The sequence below is a fragment of the Oncorhynchus mykiss genome, chromosome 12 (assembly GCF_013265735.2).
Source record: "Oncorhynchus mykiss isolate Arlee chromosome 12, USDA_OmykA_1.1, whole genome shotgun sequence".
Lineage (NCBI taxonomy): Eukaryota > Metazoa > Chordata > Actinopteri > Salmoniformes > Salmonidae > Oncorhynchus > Oncorhynchus mykiss.
The window spans coordinates 41,484,930-41,503,433 of record NC_048576.1 but is presented as its reverse complement, the minus strand read 5'-3'; the positions used below and the strand labels follow the sequence as shown (position 1 = coordinate 41,503,433).

At 41.3% G+C, this 18,504-nt stretch overlaps 1 protein-coding gene across 1 annotated transcript in view; it reads left to right on the top strand.

Annotated features, from left to right (window-relative positions):
- Window positions 1-18,504, top strand: part of igsf9bb (immunoglobulin superfamily, member 9Bb) — a 190,366-nt gene that overhangs the window by 63,222 nt on the left and 108,640 nt on the right. The gene's annotated exons all lie outside the window — the stretch shown is intronic.

The following is an 18,504-nucleotide window of genomic DNA, read 5'->3' as shown; positions in this document are numbered from 1 at the left end:
CCCACACACACATGCACACCCACACACTCTTTCTCTTTGTCTCTCTCCATCATTCACTCGTACACACACGTACACATACTCCATCACTCTCTCATACACGCACATGCAACCCCCCCACATGCAGACACCTGTTGCTGTGGCAACAGACACCACAGACAGACACACAGCCTCCCCCGGTCCCTGGTCACAGCACATTAGCTCAGTGTCATCAGTGCTGTATGACTTACCCGGAGCTCTGGACAGGAGCCAGTCATTTAGGCCCCGGGCCCCTCTGCTTTGCCACTGTCACGCCTCTGCTAGACTAACCAAAATGGATTCACTGCAACAGCTGTTGGACTGGCTGGACACCCCAGCCCTGACTGCTTTGGTTGGGATGAATGTCGTATAATGAGACTGTAGTTATCAACATAGCAAGTCAGTTTGGCCTTATCAATGGGTCTTTGATGCAGCTGATTCTGTTTTTTTGGAGCGAGTGGTTTCATTCGGTACAATGGATTCAGTCATGGGCTGTTTTGTCTGCAGAGTAGATTTACTGTCTTGTGGTGGATGTTTTGTGTGGGACAGGCTTGGGTTGTATACTTATTCCAAGTATTATTTGAGAAAGTTGAGGGGCACTTGAGTTAGTTTGCCTGGCCTGCAGAGTTGCACTTTTTGGACCCCATTTCTTCAAGTCCACCTCAAGTACATGTAATATTTGCAATATGTTTTCGACTTGGTAATATGTCTGACATGTGATACATGTAGGAGTCCTACATAGTCGTACATGGTAGCTGGGTTGCTGAGATAAGTAAAAACATTCCACTACCAGAATGCACGTTGAGGATTTGTGTGCTCAATAAAGTGTCGCGCTGTGTGAAACAAAAAATAAACTCAGTTCAATCATGCCTCCTCTGTGTGCTGGAAGAATGGTATTTTGAACTGATTCGGGAAACCAGTTTTGATATAACAGAGCCCTTGACTATTGCGGCTGTCCTTGAATTCTGTGTTTGTCTAAAGCAAAACTTACCTGAGCATAAACTCCTATTGACCCTGATCAGTAAGATTAGTTCCAAGATCGAATCAATGGATTAAATGTGGACACTGCCCTAACCGCAACTGTAGCCAGCCACTGTGTGTGTGTGTGTGTGTGTTTGCCTGGGCATGTAATGTATGTGTATGCACGTGCCTGTGCCTGTTTGCAGTGACGGCATGCCTATTTGTGTACTCGGAGGCCCCTCTTAAATCTGTCTGCTTAGCATAGACATAGTGGATTGTTGCCAGGTCAGTGTACCAGCTGAGTCCCTTTTGACTAGGCACTGATAGCAGGGGCTCCGTTTAGCCCTGGCAGCAGGTTTAGAGAGCCTCACCTTATGAGAGAGAAGGTATCGATCGATTGGTTAAGCCGACGTCACACCTCTGCAACTTTATGCTAACGCTAACCCACGCTGGTGAAGTTCATGTGAAATCTGGTAGTTGGTCCAACTAGTTGGCTAACCTGTCAATGGATAATGTATATCACTTTCAAATGCATTTTCCATTTCTTGAAGTGCCATTAGCGTTTCATTAGATACCACGTGTTTCATATGCAAAATCCTCAAAGAAGATACGGTATGAAAAACTAACAAACCCAAAGGAGTCGTGTAGTCGAGCAGCATTGTCGAGTTACACGTTTGATGTCATTGGGACTAGACAGAGATGTCAATCTTCAAGTAGGTAAATGGAATCAACTCCAAGCCCTTCAATCGGCACCGTGGCGACAGCCCTGTGTTCTAGAATTTTTTATGAGATGCCACTCAAAGAACTCATTACCATCACTTCCAACATTGTGACTGCCTGCCTCCTGCCTGCCTGCTTCCTGCCTGCCTCTTGCCTTCAAATAACACAGCAAAATGCCTTATGTAATGCCATGAATATATTTATGGCGCCTCGTGCTGCCAGAACTCTCTCAGGGTTTGGGCCAGGCGCATAATGATGATGGATAAAGCAGCAACCTTTGCTTGTTGTGCCTTGGTCGTCTCGGTTGTCAGGACGCTATTTGGGGAACGTTGTTAATTAGCAGTTAGCTTCAGTAGCGTTAAGGGAGTGAGTTACAATTGGTTGGGCAATGGTTGAGTCTGTTGTGATGCTGATGTAGACGCTGCTGTTCAAGTTCCTGTGATATTCCTCGCCCCTCCCGCACCCTGTCAACCAAGGTGTGAGCCACGTGACATATGAGGGAAGGGGAGAGTGGTTGGTGGGAATGATGTCATGGCTAGCTTCTCTGTGTAGAGTTTAGGATTTTAGGATCCAGATAAGCTGATCCTAGAACTGTGCTTGCTGTGCGCATACATGGGGGACATGGGGTGACTTGAAGGACATAGGCTTCACTTCAGTCACATTGGGTCTGATACAGTATGTGCATAACCCTACAGTGCTGTTCAGTGATCTGAAGCTCCACCGGTGCCTCTCTTTCTCTGACAGTGCAGCCTCCTATGCCCTTTAGGTGATTCTCTCTGGTTCAGATCCCCAAGGCTTGGTCCCTACACCCCCTAAAATAGCTCTCATCCCTCCATCCCTCCTTTGCAGCAGAGATCTGCAGTGCATATAAGCTGCACAGCTTCTCTATATCCTGTCTCTCTCCATCGCACCATCGCTCCGTTGCTCGCTTTCTCTTTCTCGCTCTCTCACGTGCTCTCTCACTCTATCGCTCTCTCGCTCTATTTCTCTCTCTGTTGTGTTCACTTTATCTCTAGTTCTCTCTCACACAGCACTCTAGAAAAAAAGGAAAAGGGGATGAAATGTTTTTTTTTTTTTAAATGTCTCCACTCGTGCTCTGAAAACAGATTTACACATGACCCCTAGCCACTGTTTATCCCTATAGGATTAAATAAACAACCCAGACTGGAGGAGCAATGGCCCAATAATCTGCATAATGTTCCTTGCAACTTTGATGCAAAGAATGAAGACTGAGGAATCCAAAATGATGATAATAACCTACTTTATTTCAGTAGCACTTGTCCTATACTAGAGGAGACGTATTCACTTTGGTACAAGCGACATGTGAGGAGCTTTTACAATGAAAAAGGACCAACTGCACAAAAACACATTACTTTTCAAATGTGTAGAACAACTTGAAAGGAAGGATGAAAAGAAAGAGGAGGAATGAAAAGTAACAGGTATTGGAGTGGGCTTGGAGCAGTGCTGCCACATCAGAACATGATGCCTCGCACAGAGTGGGAGGTTTTTCAGTACTGTCATGCTTCAAAGTGGAAGGGACCATTACTCACAACAACCCACTTGCATCAGTTCCCCAGGCACACTCGACAAACTACCCCTCTCATCCAAACAAATGGTTCCTTCCTTCCTCCTCTGCAGCTTAATTATGAAAGCATTACCTCAGCACACTTCGAGATTGTACCACCCTCTAACTACCTCTTAAAGGGGTAGTTCACCCAAAATCTAAAAATTTCAAATGTTTCTATTGTATTTGGTTAACTATCCTTTCAATTAAGAGAACTGGGAATAGATCTGAGAGTACACTTTTTATTTGCTTCTCAGGCAAATAGAGGAGTTCTGTGCCTCCACATTAGACTAGAAGTTCAGTCATGCATATGTGGCAAAGGAACAGTGAAATATTTAATGTCTGTGCTGTACGATGAATGAAAAATATTTCTGGGTTTGATCTCATAGAGCTAACTTGCCAAGCTTCTTCCCCTTTTCTTTGGTTGCACCCCTTCCATACTAGGAAATTAGGTTCTGTTCTGGGAGGACATCCTTCATGGATAGCTCGTCTAGTAGTTATTTTTATGCTTCTAGCAAACATTGAGAACCAACAGTGGAATTCTAGTGCATCCAAACAGTTTTTCCTACTATATTCTACACTTGTGTTTCTCGGTTACCTATTATAGCCTATCATATTGTAGTAGAGTTTTTTTCAATTATGTTTGTGATGGTCCTTGATTCTTCCTGTGCAGACTTTTATCGGCCAGAGTCCACTTGAGAGTGCTTTCTTTCACCACAAGGCTATTTGAATCCAGAGGCGTCATGCCCATAGGGGGCACGTGATTTTTTGTCTTAAGAAAATAAATAAAACAATTATTTTATGAACTTGACTTTAGGTAACCCAGATAGGTTCTCCATCTCCCAACCTTAGCTACCAAGAACCCATTTCAGGCTAGAGTAGCAATCAAATTAGATTAGCTAGCTTGTCTAACTATCTCAACTGGCATGCCTGCTGGCAAGGTTGGTAGACCTTAGAAAAGCAATCAACAACTAAATGTACTGAATAAGACTTGCGTTCCTTTCAATATTTTACCCAGATTTTAGCAGAGATGCAGAAAAGCATGTTTCGTTTCTTTAAAAAAAAGAACCAGTCAGGAGGATACAGACAGCTTTTACGTATAATTAGGCATAATGATTATGACTCGAGATTGCAGAAAAAACGTTCAGGTGTTTGAAAAAAAAAGAAATTCTACAACTTAAGGATGGGGAGCCCCTCCGGACCACCCCACAGCCATCTTCATCTACTTTGTGCCCCCTCAGGCCTTGAGGGTACATGACGCCGGTGTTTGAATCCCGCTTAATTGTGCATTTGTGGTTTACAGTCATTCAGAGCATTGAGTTATTGAGTACCACAATCAAAACACATTTTATACGTCACATGCTTTGTAAAGTGTGGACTAACAGTGACATGCTTACTTAGCAGTTAGCTTCAGTAGCGTTGAGGGAGTGAGTTACAATTGGTTGTCGACTTCACACACACCTAATCTTACCAACAATGCAGAGAGAAAGAAAATAGAGAAATAATAGAAAAATAATAACATTTAATAATAAATATATGGGGTACCAATACCGAGTGTTCCTAGACGTTTCCACTTCATAATAACAGCGCTTGAATTGACCAGGGCAGCTCCAGCAGGGCAGAAATTTGACGAACTGACTTGTTGGAAAGGCGGCATCCTATGACGGTGCCACGTTGAAAGTCACTGAGCTCTTCAGTAAGGCCATTCTACTGCCAATGTTGTCTGTGGAGATTGCATGGCGGTGTGCTTGATTTTATACACCTGTCAGCTACGGGTGTGGCTGAAATTGCTGTATCCAATCATTTGAAGGGGTGTCTACTTATGTTTGTATACAGTTGGAAGTGGACATACACTTTAGCCAAAAACATTTAAACTCAGTTTTTCAAAATTCCTGACATTTAATCTGAGTAACAATTCCCTATCTTAGGTCAGTTAGGATCAACACTTTATTTTAAGAATGTGAAATGTCAAAATAATAGTAGAGAGAATGATTTATTTCAGCTTTTATTTCTTTCATCACATTTCCAGTGGGTCAGAAGTTTACATACACTCAATTAGTATTTGGTAGCATTGCCTTTAAATTGTTTAACTTGGGTCAAACGTTTCGGGTAGCCTTCCACAATGTTACCTCAATAAATTGGGTGAATTTTGGCCCATTCCTCCTGACAGAGCTGGTGTAACTGAGTCAGGTTTGTAGGCTTCCTTGCTCACACACACTTTTACAGTTGTGCCCACAAATTTTCTATGGGATTGAGGTCAGGGCTTTGTGATGGCTACTCCAATACATTGACTTTGTTGTCCTTAAGCCATTTTGCCACAACTTTGGAAGTCTGCTTGGGGTCATTGTCCATTTGGAAGACCCATTTGCAACCAAGTTTTAACTTCCTGACTGATGTCTTGAGATGTTGCTTCAATATATCCACATGATTTTCCTACCTCATGACGCCATCTATTTTGTGAAGTGCACCAGTCTCTCCTGCAGCAAAGCACCATCACCGTGCTTCACGGACCCCGTGCTTCACGGATGGGATGTTGTTCTTTGGCTTGCAAGCATCCCCCTTTTTCCTTTTTTATGTCGATATAGGACTCGTTTTACTGTGGATGTAGATACCTTTGTACCTGTTTCTTCCAGCATCTTCACAAGGTCCTTTGCTGTTATTCTGGGATTGATTTGCACTTTTCGCACCAAAGTACGTTCATCTCTGGAAGACAGAACGCGTCTCCTTCCTGAGCGGTATGACGGCTGTGTGGTCCCATGGTGTTTATACTTGCGTACTATTGTTTGTACAGATGAACATGGTACCTTCAGTCATTTGAAAATTGCTCCCAAGGATGAACCAGACTTGTGGAGGTCTACAATTCTTTTTCTGAGGTCTTGGCTGATTTCTTTTGATTTTCCCATGATGTCAAGCAAGGTGGCACTGAGTTGTAAGGTAGGCCCTGAAATACATCTACAAGTACACCTCCAATTGACTCCATTTATGTCAATTAGCCTATCAGAAGCTTCTGAAACCATGACATCATTTTTAAAAAAATTCCAAGCTGTTTAAAGGCACAGTCAACTTATTGTGTGTAAACTTCTGACCCACTGGAATTGTGATGCAGTGAATTATAAGTGAAATAATCTGTTTGTAAAACAATTGTTGGAAAAATTACATTTGTCATGCACAAAGTAGATGTCCTAACTGACTTGCCAAAACTATAGTTTGTTAACAAGACATCTGTGGAGTGGTTGAAAAACAAGTTTTAATGACTCCAACTTGTGTATATAAACTTCCGACTTCAACTGTACATAATAATGCACAAGCACTGAAAAGACTTGGAATTCCAGGAATTTCCAGTGTATGTTAATCGTTTCCAATACGAACTGTTACATGTTGTCTTTCTCTCTTTCGCTGTTAGCTGTTGCCCACTGTTATTCCTTTACAATACGCCAACGCTTGACAGAGTGGCAGTGTGGAATAATCTAGAGTCTTCTGTGTCTGAAGTGAACGTACAAGTTGGCAGTTTCCAGATAGACGGAACGCCACTTGTCGCCTAACCATGTCGACTTCACACACACCTAATCTGATAAATTGCGTTTCTCCTCACCATTTAGTTTGACCATCGGTTCAGTCACACTGCCTCAATTGCTGGCTACAAATATAAAGGACCGAGGTCAACCGAGGTAAAAGGTTGTCGTCAAGTGAACAGTTTCCACAGATCCAATTCTCACTTTTCTCCCCAGACCCTGTGTCAAAGAGATCCAGATCACAGTTAAATGATTTACCCAGGACTGTAAGCCAGGACTAAAGTGCTTGTCAGGGAAACCGCTAGATTTGATGCTGCTGTTGTGATGTGGCTGTAGATAGAAAGTAGAAGAGACCATTTTCTAGCCTGGTCTCAGATCTGTTTTTGCTCTTGCCAACTCCTTATCACTCAATGACACACAGCAGACATGACAATTCCATAAGGATTTGTCAAGAAAGCAGAAACAGACTGGCAGCCAGGCAAACCATTTCCATCAAATAACAGACACAACTCTATGAGCGAAGTGCAATGGGGGTAAAATGCCACAGGACAGGTGAATGATATCCACTGATATATGTTTTAAGGGCAGCATCATACTTATTGTCAAGTCATGTTTGGCGTAGAACCAGAACTACCAAAGACATAATCAAACATGGTTAAGACATTTTGATGTTAATGGCCTGCCATGCTAATCCTAACGATCCCAAAAGATTAGCACAATAGGATGACACTCAAACATGAATTGTAGCATTATTTCTCCCTGAACACTAGCCTCACTATGTGATGTCATTGTCAGGGCAGAGAGGTGCTAAATGAATGGTAGACTGCTGAGGACATATTAGAGACGGTGTTGTTGGGATGTCAGTGTCGGTTCATTCTGCTATCGACGACAGGTAAAATGAAGAACCTTTTTTAGCACATCATGGGGAGGCTGTGAAGTTCTTTAAGATGACATAATTGTTTTAAGATAGTGCATTTCAAGGCTTGCTATAAGCACTTATTAGAGTTCATATGTTAGGCATACAGACATTCCTAATGTATTGGATGCAGTTGTTTCAGAGTGTTGCCCTAAAGGTAAGTGTGTGTTTTCAGATGGACACAGTGTGCCATAGTATAGCAGCAGTGCGCTGTGGTGCATGCAGCCCAGGAGCTGTCCATGGCTCTAACCAACTCTCGCTCTGCTGGTGTTGGTGCTGGAAAAACAGGGACTTCAGTAGCACAGACTTCATCATTAGCCAGCAGCTGAAGGATAGCTAAATGCACAACCCGATTGGTTGGAGAGACTCTGCAACACAACCCTATTGCAGTGTTTCCCCAGGATTTTCTTCAGAAGCGGTGGCAAAGTGACCTTGGGGTGGGTGGGTGGGTGGTAGTGGGCATGGCCAATGGCACTGTCCACGACCTAAGATTTTAGAGACCCTCCTCTTGGCCGCAGAGTCAAAACGTTGCTGTTTTAAAGATCATTTCCTGCTGCAATTCTACACGTTTTGCCATGGGTCAGAGAGAAAATGTGCAGTTTTAAAGGAAATGTTCTGCAATTCTATTAATTTTGCCATGTATTATACTGTGTTCTTATGCTATCTGAGTTACTCAAACATTATAACAAAATCAATAGGGACTCGGGTGCCATGTCATTTTTTGAATAAAAAAAAAGCATAATTATAATGTTGTAAACATTTTAATTCAATCATATTTTTTGGAGTGGTGGCCTGCCACTGCTAAATGAATATAGGGGAATCACTGCTATAGGTTGGAGAGACTTTTAAGCAGTGGTAAGCATTAGAATAGATTAAATGGAAGGACTATGGTGTGCTTGTGTGTTAGTATGGAGGGGGGGGGGGGTAGAGCCCACAAGATCCATCTCTAATGCAGTGACTTATTGATCATTCAAACTAAGTGACAGTGAAGTATTCATACCCCTTGACCTGTTCCACATTTTGTTGTTAGCCTGAATTCAAAATTGATTAAATATATTTTTCTCACCCATTTACACACAATACCCCATAATCTCTTGGTATAAACATGTTTTTATACATTTTTGAAAATTGATTGAAAAGGAAATAGACATGTGCGGCCCATTTACAGTGCCTTTAGGAAAGTATTCAGATCCCTTGAAATAGTTTTTCCCTTATCAATCTACACACAATACCCCATAATGACAAAGCAAAAATAGTTTTTTTAGAAATGTTTGCTAATTTATCTCAAATAAAAAAAAGTATTTATTGCATTTACATAAGTATTCAGACCCTTTACTCAGTACTTTGTTGAAGCACCTTTGGCAGCGATTACAGCCTCTAGTCTTCTTGTGTACGACGCTACAAGTTTGGTACACCTGTATTCGAGGAGTTTCTCCCATTGTTCTCTGCAGATCCTCTCAAGCTCTGTCAGGTTGATGGGGACCATGACTGCACTGCTATTTTCAGGTCTATAAGCCAGTCCTGCGTTGTCTTGGCTGTGTGCTTAAGGTCGTTGTCCTGTTAAGAGGTGAACCTTCACCCCAGTCAGGTCCTGAGCACTCTGGAGCAAGTTTTCATCAAGGATCTCTCTGTACTTTGCTCAGTTCATCTTTGCCCCGATCCTGACTACTATCCCAGTCCCTGCCGATGAAAAACATCCCCACAGGATGATGCTGCCACCACCATGCTACACTGTAAGGCCAAAGAGTTCAATCTTGGTTTCATCAGACCAGAGAATCTTGTTTCCTATGGTCTGAGAGTCCTTTAGATGCCTTTTGGCAAACTCCAAGCAGGCTGTGATGTGCAATAAAGGCCTGCTGGTGGAGTGCTGCAGAGATGGTTGTCCTTCTGGAAGGTTCTCTGGAGCTCTGTCAGAGAGACCATTGGGTTCTTGGTCACCTCCCTGACCAAGGCCCTTCTCCCCCAATTGTCCAGCTCTAGGAAGGGTATTAGTGGTTCCAAACTCCCATTTAAGAATGATGGAGGCCACCGTGTTCTTTGGGACCTTCAATGCTGCATAAATATTTTGGGACCCTTCCCTAGATCTGTGCTTCGACACAATCCTGTCTTGGAGCTCTACAGACAACTCCTTTGACCTGATGGCTTGGTTTTTCTTTCATGCACTGTCAACTGGGGACCTTATATACAGCAGGCTACTGCCCATACAGTGGGGCAAAAAAGTATTTAGTCAGCCACCAATTGTGCAAGTTCTCCCACTTAAAAAGATGAGAGAGGCCTGTAATTTTCATCATAGGTACACTTCAACTATGACAGACAAAGTGAGAAAAAAAATCCAGAAAATCACATTGTAGGATTTTTTATGAATTTATTTGCAAATTATGGTGGAAAATAAGTATTTGGTCACCTACAAACAAGCAAGATTTCTGGCTCTCACAGACCTGTAACTTCTTCTTTAATAGGCTCCTTTGTCCTCCACTTGATACCTGTATTAATGGCACCTGTCTGAACTTGTTATCAGTATAAAAGACACCTGTCCACAACCTCAAACAGTCACACTCCAAACTCCACTATGGCCAAGACCAAAGAGCTGTCAAAGGACACCAGAAACAAAATTGTAGACCTGCACCAGGCTGGGAAGACTGAATCTGCAATAGGTAAGCAGCTTGGTTTGAAGAAATTAACTGTGGGAGCAATTATTAGGAAATGGAAGACATACAAGACCACTAATAATCTCCCTCGATCTGGGGCTCCACGCAAGATCTCACCCCGTGGGGTCAAAATTATCACAAGAACGGTGAGCAAAAATCCCAGAACCACACGGGGGGACCAAGTGAATGACCTGCAGAGAGCTGGGACCAAAGTAACAAAGCCTACCATCAGTAACACACTACGCCGCCAGGGACTCAAATCCTGCAGTGCCAGACGTGTCCCCCTGCTTAAGCCAGTACATGTCCAGGCCCGTCTGAGAGCATTTGGATGACCCAGAAGAAGATTGGGAGAATGTCATATGGTCAGATGAAATCAAAATATAACTTTTTGGTAAAAACTCAACTCGTCGTGTTTGGAGGACAAAGGGACCAGGACGACTGATCCGTGTAAAGGAAAGAATGGATGGGGCCATGTATCGTGAGATTTTGAGTGAAAACCTCCTTCCATCAGCAAGGGCATTGAAGATGAAAAGTGGCTGGGTCTTTCATCATGACAATGATCCCAAACACACCGCCCGGGCAACGGAGTGGCTTCGTAAGAAGCATTTCAAGGTCCTGGAGTGGCCTAGCCAGTCTCCAGATCTCAACCCCATAGAAAATCTTTGGAGGGAGTTGAAAGTCCGTGTTGCCCAGCAACAGCCCCAAAACATCACTGCTCTAGAAGAGATCTGCATGGAGGAATGGGCCAAAATACCAGCAACAGTGTGTGAAAACCTTGTGAAGACTTACAGAAAACATTTGACCTCTGTCATTGCCAACAAAGGGTATATAACAAAGTATTAAGATAAACTTTTGTTATTGACCAAATACTTATTTTCCACCATAATTTTAAAATAAATAAATAAAAAATCCTACAATGTGATTTTCTGTGTTTTTTTTCTTCTAATTTTGTCTGTCATAGTTGAAGTGTACCTATGATGAAAATTACAGGCCTCTCATCTTTTTAAGTGGGAGAACTTGCACAATTGGTGGCTGACTAAATACTTTTTTGCCCCACTGTAGACAGGTGTGTGCCTTTACAAATCATGTCCAATCAATTTAATTTCTCCAATCAAATTGTAGAAACATCTCAAGGATAATCAATGGAAACAGGATGCTTTGTCATTATGAGGTATTGTGTGTAGATTGAGCATTTTTTAATATTGAAACCATTTTAGAATAAGTCTGTAATGTAACAAAATTTAGACTTAGGGATTCCACCCGTTAGATAAAATACCGAACGGTTCCGTATTTAACTGAAATAATAAACGTTTTGTTTTCGAATTGATAGTTTCCGGATTCTACCATATTAATGACCAAAGGCTCGTATTTCTGTGTGTTATTATGTTATAATTAAGTCTGATTTGATAGAGCAGTCTGACTGAGCAGCAGCAGGCCCGTAATCATTCATTCAAACAGCACTTTCGTGCGTTTTGCCAGGAGCTCTTCGTAAGCACGTTTATGACTTCAAGCCTATCAGCCTAATGGCTAGTGTAACCAATGTGAAATGGCTAGCTAGTTAGCTGGGTGGTGTGCGCTAATACCGTTTCATACGTCACTCGCTTTTAGATTTGGACTAGTTATTCCCCTTGCTCTGCAGGGGCCGCGACTTTTGTGGAGCAATGGGTAACGATGCTTTGAGTGTGGCTGTTGTCGATGTGTTCCTGGTTCGAGCCCAGGTAGGGGCGAGGAGGGGGACGGAAGCTATAATGTTACACTGGCAATACTATAGTGCCTATAAGAACATCCAATAGTCAAAGGTTAATGAAATACAAATGAAATAGAGAGAAATAGTCCTATAAATACTATATTAACTACAACCTAAAACCTCTTACCTTGGAATATTGAAGTCTCATGTTAAAAGGAACCACCAACTTTCATATGTTCTCATGTTCTGAGCAAGGAACTTAAACCTTAGCTTTTTTACATGGCACATATTTTACATGGCACACATTTTTACATGGCACATATTATTACATAGCACATATTATTACATAGCACATATTGCATATCGGCACATATTACTTTCTTCTCCAACACTTTGTTTATGCATTATTTAAACCAAATTGAACATGTTTCATTATTTATTTGAGGCTAAATTGATTTTATTGATGTGTTATATTAAGTTAAAATATGTGTTAATTTAGTATTGTTGTAATTGTCATTATTACAAATAAATAGCAAACCAAAAAATTGGCTGATTAATCGGTATCGGCTTTTGTGGTCCTCCAATAATCTGTATCTGCGTTGAAAAATCATAATCGGTCGACCTCTAATCCAGACATGACCCTCCAGCATGACAATGCCACCAGCCATACTGCTCGTTCTGTGCATGATTTCCTGCAAGACAGGAATGTCAGTGTTCTGCCATGGCCAGCAAAGAACCCGGCTCTCAATCCCATTGAGCATGTCAGGGGCCTGTTGGACCCCCAGAAATGTCCGGGAACTTGCTTGTGCCTTGGTGGAAGAGAGGGGTAACATCTCACAGCAAGAACTGGCAAATCTGGTGCAGTCCACGAGGAAGAGAAGCACTGCAGTGCTTAATGCAGCTGGTGGCCACACCAGATACTGACTGTTACTTTTGATTTTGACCCCCCTTTGTTCAGGGACACATAATTCCATTTCTGTTAGTCACATGTCTGTGGAACTTGTTCAGTTTATGTCTGTTGTTGAATCTTGTTATGGTCACACAAATATTTACACATGTTAAGTTTGCTGTTTCTTTTTTTGCTGAGTTTTATATAGTTTTCGGGTATGGAAAAACATTTAAGTGTAAATATCAATAACTAAAACCAGATATAAAGCACGTAGAAAAGGTAATGGACCTCAAAATTAAAAAAAAAAATAAGACCAAAGTTTTTGGGCCGCACATGGCCACACCCCCACCATGCCCACCACCTGAGCCCAATTTTGATTTTGAAAAAACCCTGCTTGCTATTCAACACATGGAGCAGACAAGCAGCAGTTGATGAGGTTAATCTGCTGTTCTGTCGCTCTCTGTCTGTGGTTCAGTCTAAAGTTTGTGTGTACACTGCAGTACAGTACTCTATCTTTCTGCAATGTAGTGCCTACAAATACATAATTTTATATTCCTTTGATTAATTCAATCTTAACCACCTTTGGGAAGTTGGTACAATTCTAAGCAAATAATGTTTATGACACACTACAAATGAAACCTTTTTAATTAATCACCTGTTCCTTTGGTAGCCCATGTCAACCACGTTGACCCATTGACCTACAATTAGCCCCACTATGGTTCTTGGTGCTGATGGTAACCGATTGACATGACTGGGACAAAGCTTTTGGGTTACACATGTAAGCAGATAAGTTATGTAATAAGGTGGTCATAGATGTGTAGACTATGAAGAAAGAGGAATTGAAAATTAGTGAAAGCTCTGAGTCATTTACTCTCCCCTCTATAAGCCAGTGTGTGTGTGTGTCTCTCTCTCTCAGGTAGGGATGCTGGGGGTCTGTTTTGTCGGGAGACGGGCCAATTGTCTCAGCGGATGATCTGTCCCGATCCCCATCATCAAGTCCCGGGGCAAAGATGATTTTATTACTGAGAGAAAATTGGGAGAAAAGCACTCCAAAGCGATCTTTTTGTTTTTTGTTTTTCTGTAATTAGCTGCAGTGGCATATCAGCACATCGGTTTGTTCACGTTTAAATGTGCTTCTCTCTCTCTCGTTCTCTCATTTCGGCTCATTTTTGTAGGAGCTTCCTGGCTTGGTAGATTCCTTTGGTAGATAAAGGCTCAAACTTTCCTGGTCTCTTCATACCGTTGTCTCGTAATGCTTGCTGTCCGATTGCATTGAAACATACACCAGACAGTTCAACAATGCGTATTGTCCTACACTGTGAGTGTGCATTTCAGACAGATATGTATTCTATTCTATCTGCAAGGTCAAATATATGAAAGTAGTATGATACTATTTACTGTATGATGCAGACAGGCAGCACTGGAACACTACAAAAATAGCTGTTAGCCTTTCTGAGATTCATACAGTGCATTGTCACCATTTCACTAACTCAACCTTCCAGCCACTAGCAACCCCAGGAGCAAAACTACTCTTTCTAGCGACTAGTAGGTAGATATTGGACTATTAGCCAAGATCTGATAGTCTAATGTGTATGGTATTGGTTCAACATTAAGTAAGCAAGTACATATCAAAATCTTAACATTAGGATTTTATTTGTGTATTTGCTTCACTGGAGGGGATTGCCACGACAAGATACTTTACATAATTTCTCAGGGAAAAGCCTGTCTTGAGATTTCAAAACGCTCATAATTTATTCAAGGTCACATTTGCAACGAAAGGGGGGTCTGAGTGACTTATGCTTCTTGTGATTTTGAAGTGGCCCCGTTGCTGCTTCATAGGATCTGTCGAACTTTGAGTTTTGCCGTTGGGATGATCCCCAGATTATAAGATGAAATGCAAAATTCCTGTTTACCTTGGTTTGACTATGTAAAGATACTTTCTAACATTTATCTAAAAAATACCTGGATTGTAGAATATTTGCCCTTTTATTCTCGTTTAAATTCTTCAAACTCTGTCGAGCTGGTTGGTGGTAATTGCTAGACAGGAGTCTTCAAGTCTTGCCATAGATTTTCAAGACAATTTAAGTCAAAACAGTAACTAGGCCACTCGGGAACATTCGATGTCGTCTTGGTAAGAATCGGCAGTGTTTATTTTTTACATTTTATTTAACTAGGCAAGTCCGTTAAGAACAAATTCTTATTTACAATGACGATCTACCCCGGATTTGCCCCAAACATAACGCTTTGTATTCAAGACCAAAAGGTAATTTCTTTGTGTAACACAACAAAATGTGGAAAATGTCAATGGGTGTGAATACTTTCTAAATTACGCATTATATTCAGATAGAGAAAGCTAACCCTAGTTCTTCAGGGACATAAGACCAGTTATCCTTATGTCTGGAACAAGCTTGATTTGGGGTTTATGGGTCAACAATGTCATCGTCACCCAGCTTATATTTTTTATTTTCTTGAATATGACTTCAAACATTATAATTTGCCCTTGTTTAGATTGTGAATAATAGTGAAGACATCAAAACTATGAAGAAACACATATGGAATCATGTCATAACCAAAAAAAGTGTTAAACAAATCAAAATATATTTTATATTTGACATTTTTCAAATAGCCACCCTTTGCCTGGATGACAGCTTTGAACACTCTTGGCATTTTCTCAACCAGCTTCATGAGGTAGTCACCTGGAATGCATTTCAATTCACAGGTGTGCCTTGTTAAAAGTACATTTCTTAATGCGTTTGAGCCATTCAGTTGTGCTGTGACAAGGCAGGGGGGTTAACAGAAGATAGCCCTATTTGGTAAAAATCCATGTTATGGAAAGAACAGCTCAAATAAGCAAAGAGAAACGACAGTCCATCATTACAGAAATGAAGGTCAGTCAATACGGAAAATTTCAAGAACTTTGAAAGTTTCTTCAAGTGCAGTCACAAAAAGCATCAAGCGATATGATGAAACTGGCTCTCATGAGGACCGCCACAGGAATGGAAGACCCAGAGTTACCTCTGCTGCAGAGGATAAGTTCATTAGAGTTACCAGCCTCAGAAATTGCAGCCCAAATAAATGCTTTACAGAGTTCAAGTAACAGACACATCTCAACATCAACTGTTCAGAGGAGACTGCATGAATCAGTCCTTCATGGTTGAATTGCTTCAAATAAACCACTATTAAAGGACACCCATAAGAAGAAGAGACTTGTTTGGGCCAAGAAACAAAAGCAATGGATATTAGACCGGTTGAAATATGTCCTTTGGTCTGGAGTCCGAATTGGAGATTTTTGGTTCCAACCGCCGTGTCTTTGTGAGATGCAGTATGGGTGAATGCATGTGCATTTCCCACTGTAAAGCATGGAGGAGGTGTGATGGTGTGGGGGTGCTTTGCTGGTGACGCTGTCTGTGATTTATTTAGAATTCAAGGCACACTTAACCAGCATGGCTACCACAGCATTCTACAGCGATACGCCATCCAATCTAGTTTAGGCTTAGTAGGACTATCATTTGTTTTTCAACAGGTCAATAACCCAACACACCTCCAGGCTGTGTAAGGGCTATTTTACCAAGAAGGAGTGTGATGGAGTGCTGCATCAGATGACCTGGCCTCCATAATCCCCTGACCTCAAACCAAATTGAAATGGTTTGGGATGAGTCAGATCAAAGAGTTAAGGAAAAGCAGCTCACAAGTGCTCATTATATGCTTTTCCAAGACTGTTGGAAAAGCATTCCAGGTGAAGCTGGTTGAGGGAATGCCAAGAGTGCGCAAAGGGTGGCTACTTTGAAGAATCTCAAATATAAAATAGATTTGGATTTGTTTAACACCTTTTTGGTTACTACATGATTCCATATGTGTTATTTCATAGTTTTGACGTCTTCACTATTATTCTACAATGTAGAAAATAGTAAAATGAAGAAAAACCCTTGAATGAGTAGGTGTTCTAAAACTTTTGACCGGTAGTGTATATGTATTTGTTGATTCGGACACTGTGTTTTGTCCTTTATGCATGAATCAATATTGTCTTCTCTTTATGATTCGGGTCCACAGTCAGCACACAGTTTCTGAGTTTTGTGTGAGCAAGTCTCTCAAACAAATCGTTTGCACACAGTTTTCAAGGGTCTTGTTTCGTGTGCACCTGCCACTGTTGTTGTAAAATCCCTCTGAAGCGATCGCGTGGCATGGTCTCTGCGAAAAAGTCCACCCCATACCTATCAAACCATAATGACTCCACATCCATACTCTTTCTGCCGTCTGCCCCGCGGACATGCAAAAAGTACAATACTAACTTGATTTCATCCTTAGACATGTCCCACGTACTGTTTCCTTTTCTGTGTGCATGAGCAACAGTACAATCTCTGATGTGCTGCAACGTCTGCATTTTACATAAACTCGTCATAGAAACTGATAATGTGTTTATCTGATCGCCCATTCATCCATTGGCAACAGAATAGCATATTTTTGTTTTAAGTTCATTATGTTACAAGTTTTTGCTTAGTTGCCAGAGCAATGCTGCCATGCGAGGGGTCATGTGCTGAATGCATGGACAGCAGAGATGTTCTTGGAAAAAATGCAATTTGTAAATAGAGCTGCACCTCTTGAATTTTGAGCGATATTTGACAAAGGATATTTTTTTTACCCTTATTTTACCAGATAAGTTGACTGAGAACACATTCACATTTACAGCAACAATCTGGGGAATAGCTTCAGTGGAGAGGAGGGGGGGTAAATTAGCCAATTGGAAGCTGTCATAGAAGCTGCAGAATATGCTTTTTCTGATACTATATAGAAATAAAATGTGACTCTGAAGGAATATTTGATAAAGTGATTCTCCTTTCCCTGCATCTGTCAATTACAAGATGTCCCCATCTCTTCATGTACAATTTGACAATTTATAGGCCTAATATTGTCACTCATCAGATTGTCGATTTTGTCTCCAGGCTTACTTTTATGTGTGAAATTAGTTTTGGTGTAGGTGTAGTTTCGATGGGCCGGCTATGCAGGTTGACTGGCACAGTTTTTTCCTGCTCATCAACTTGGATAGAGTAAAGGATATGCTTTGTATTATTCTAAAGGCCTACTGCAACACGTAGCATGTTTTTGTTTCCATTACAATAAATTTGATTTGTAAAATAGTTACAGTAAGTAAAACAGTCCCTTAACAGCTTCGTTTTACAAAGTAAAACGTAAAAGAGAAAAAATACAGGTAAAAAGGCTCAATACTTTTTTTGTTTGTGTTTTCAAATGTCTGACAAATGATCCGTGTAAAATACAAACATTTAGAAAAAGTCAGGGAAGGAGCAGGACACAGCTTTTCTTTTTGCATATTTTTTATTTATTTGACAAAATCAAACATCAGTGGCCGTTGGCGTGTGGCGCTTCTATTGTTAACCGAAAGGAAACTCCACCAGGGCTGTACAGCAGCTTGACATCATGAGCCAGGAACTAGCTGGACTGGACCAAGATAGGCTAGCTAGCCTAGCTTGATGTTTGTATTGTTATGTACACTGGATAGGTGCAGTGAAATGGGTTGTTTTACAGGGTCACACATATTTGTTCAGATTCAGATCAACTTTATTTTCCCACCAGGGAG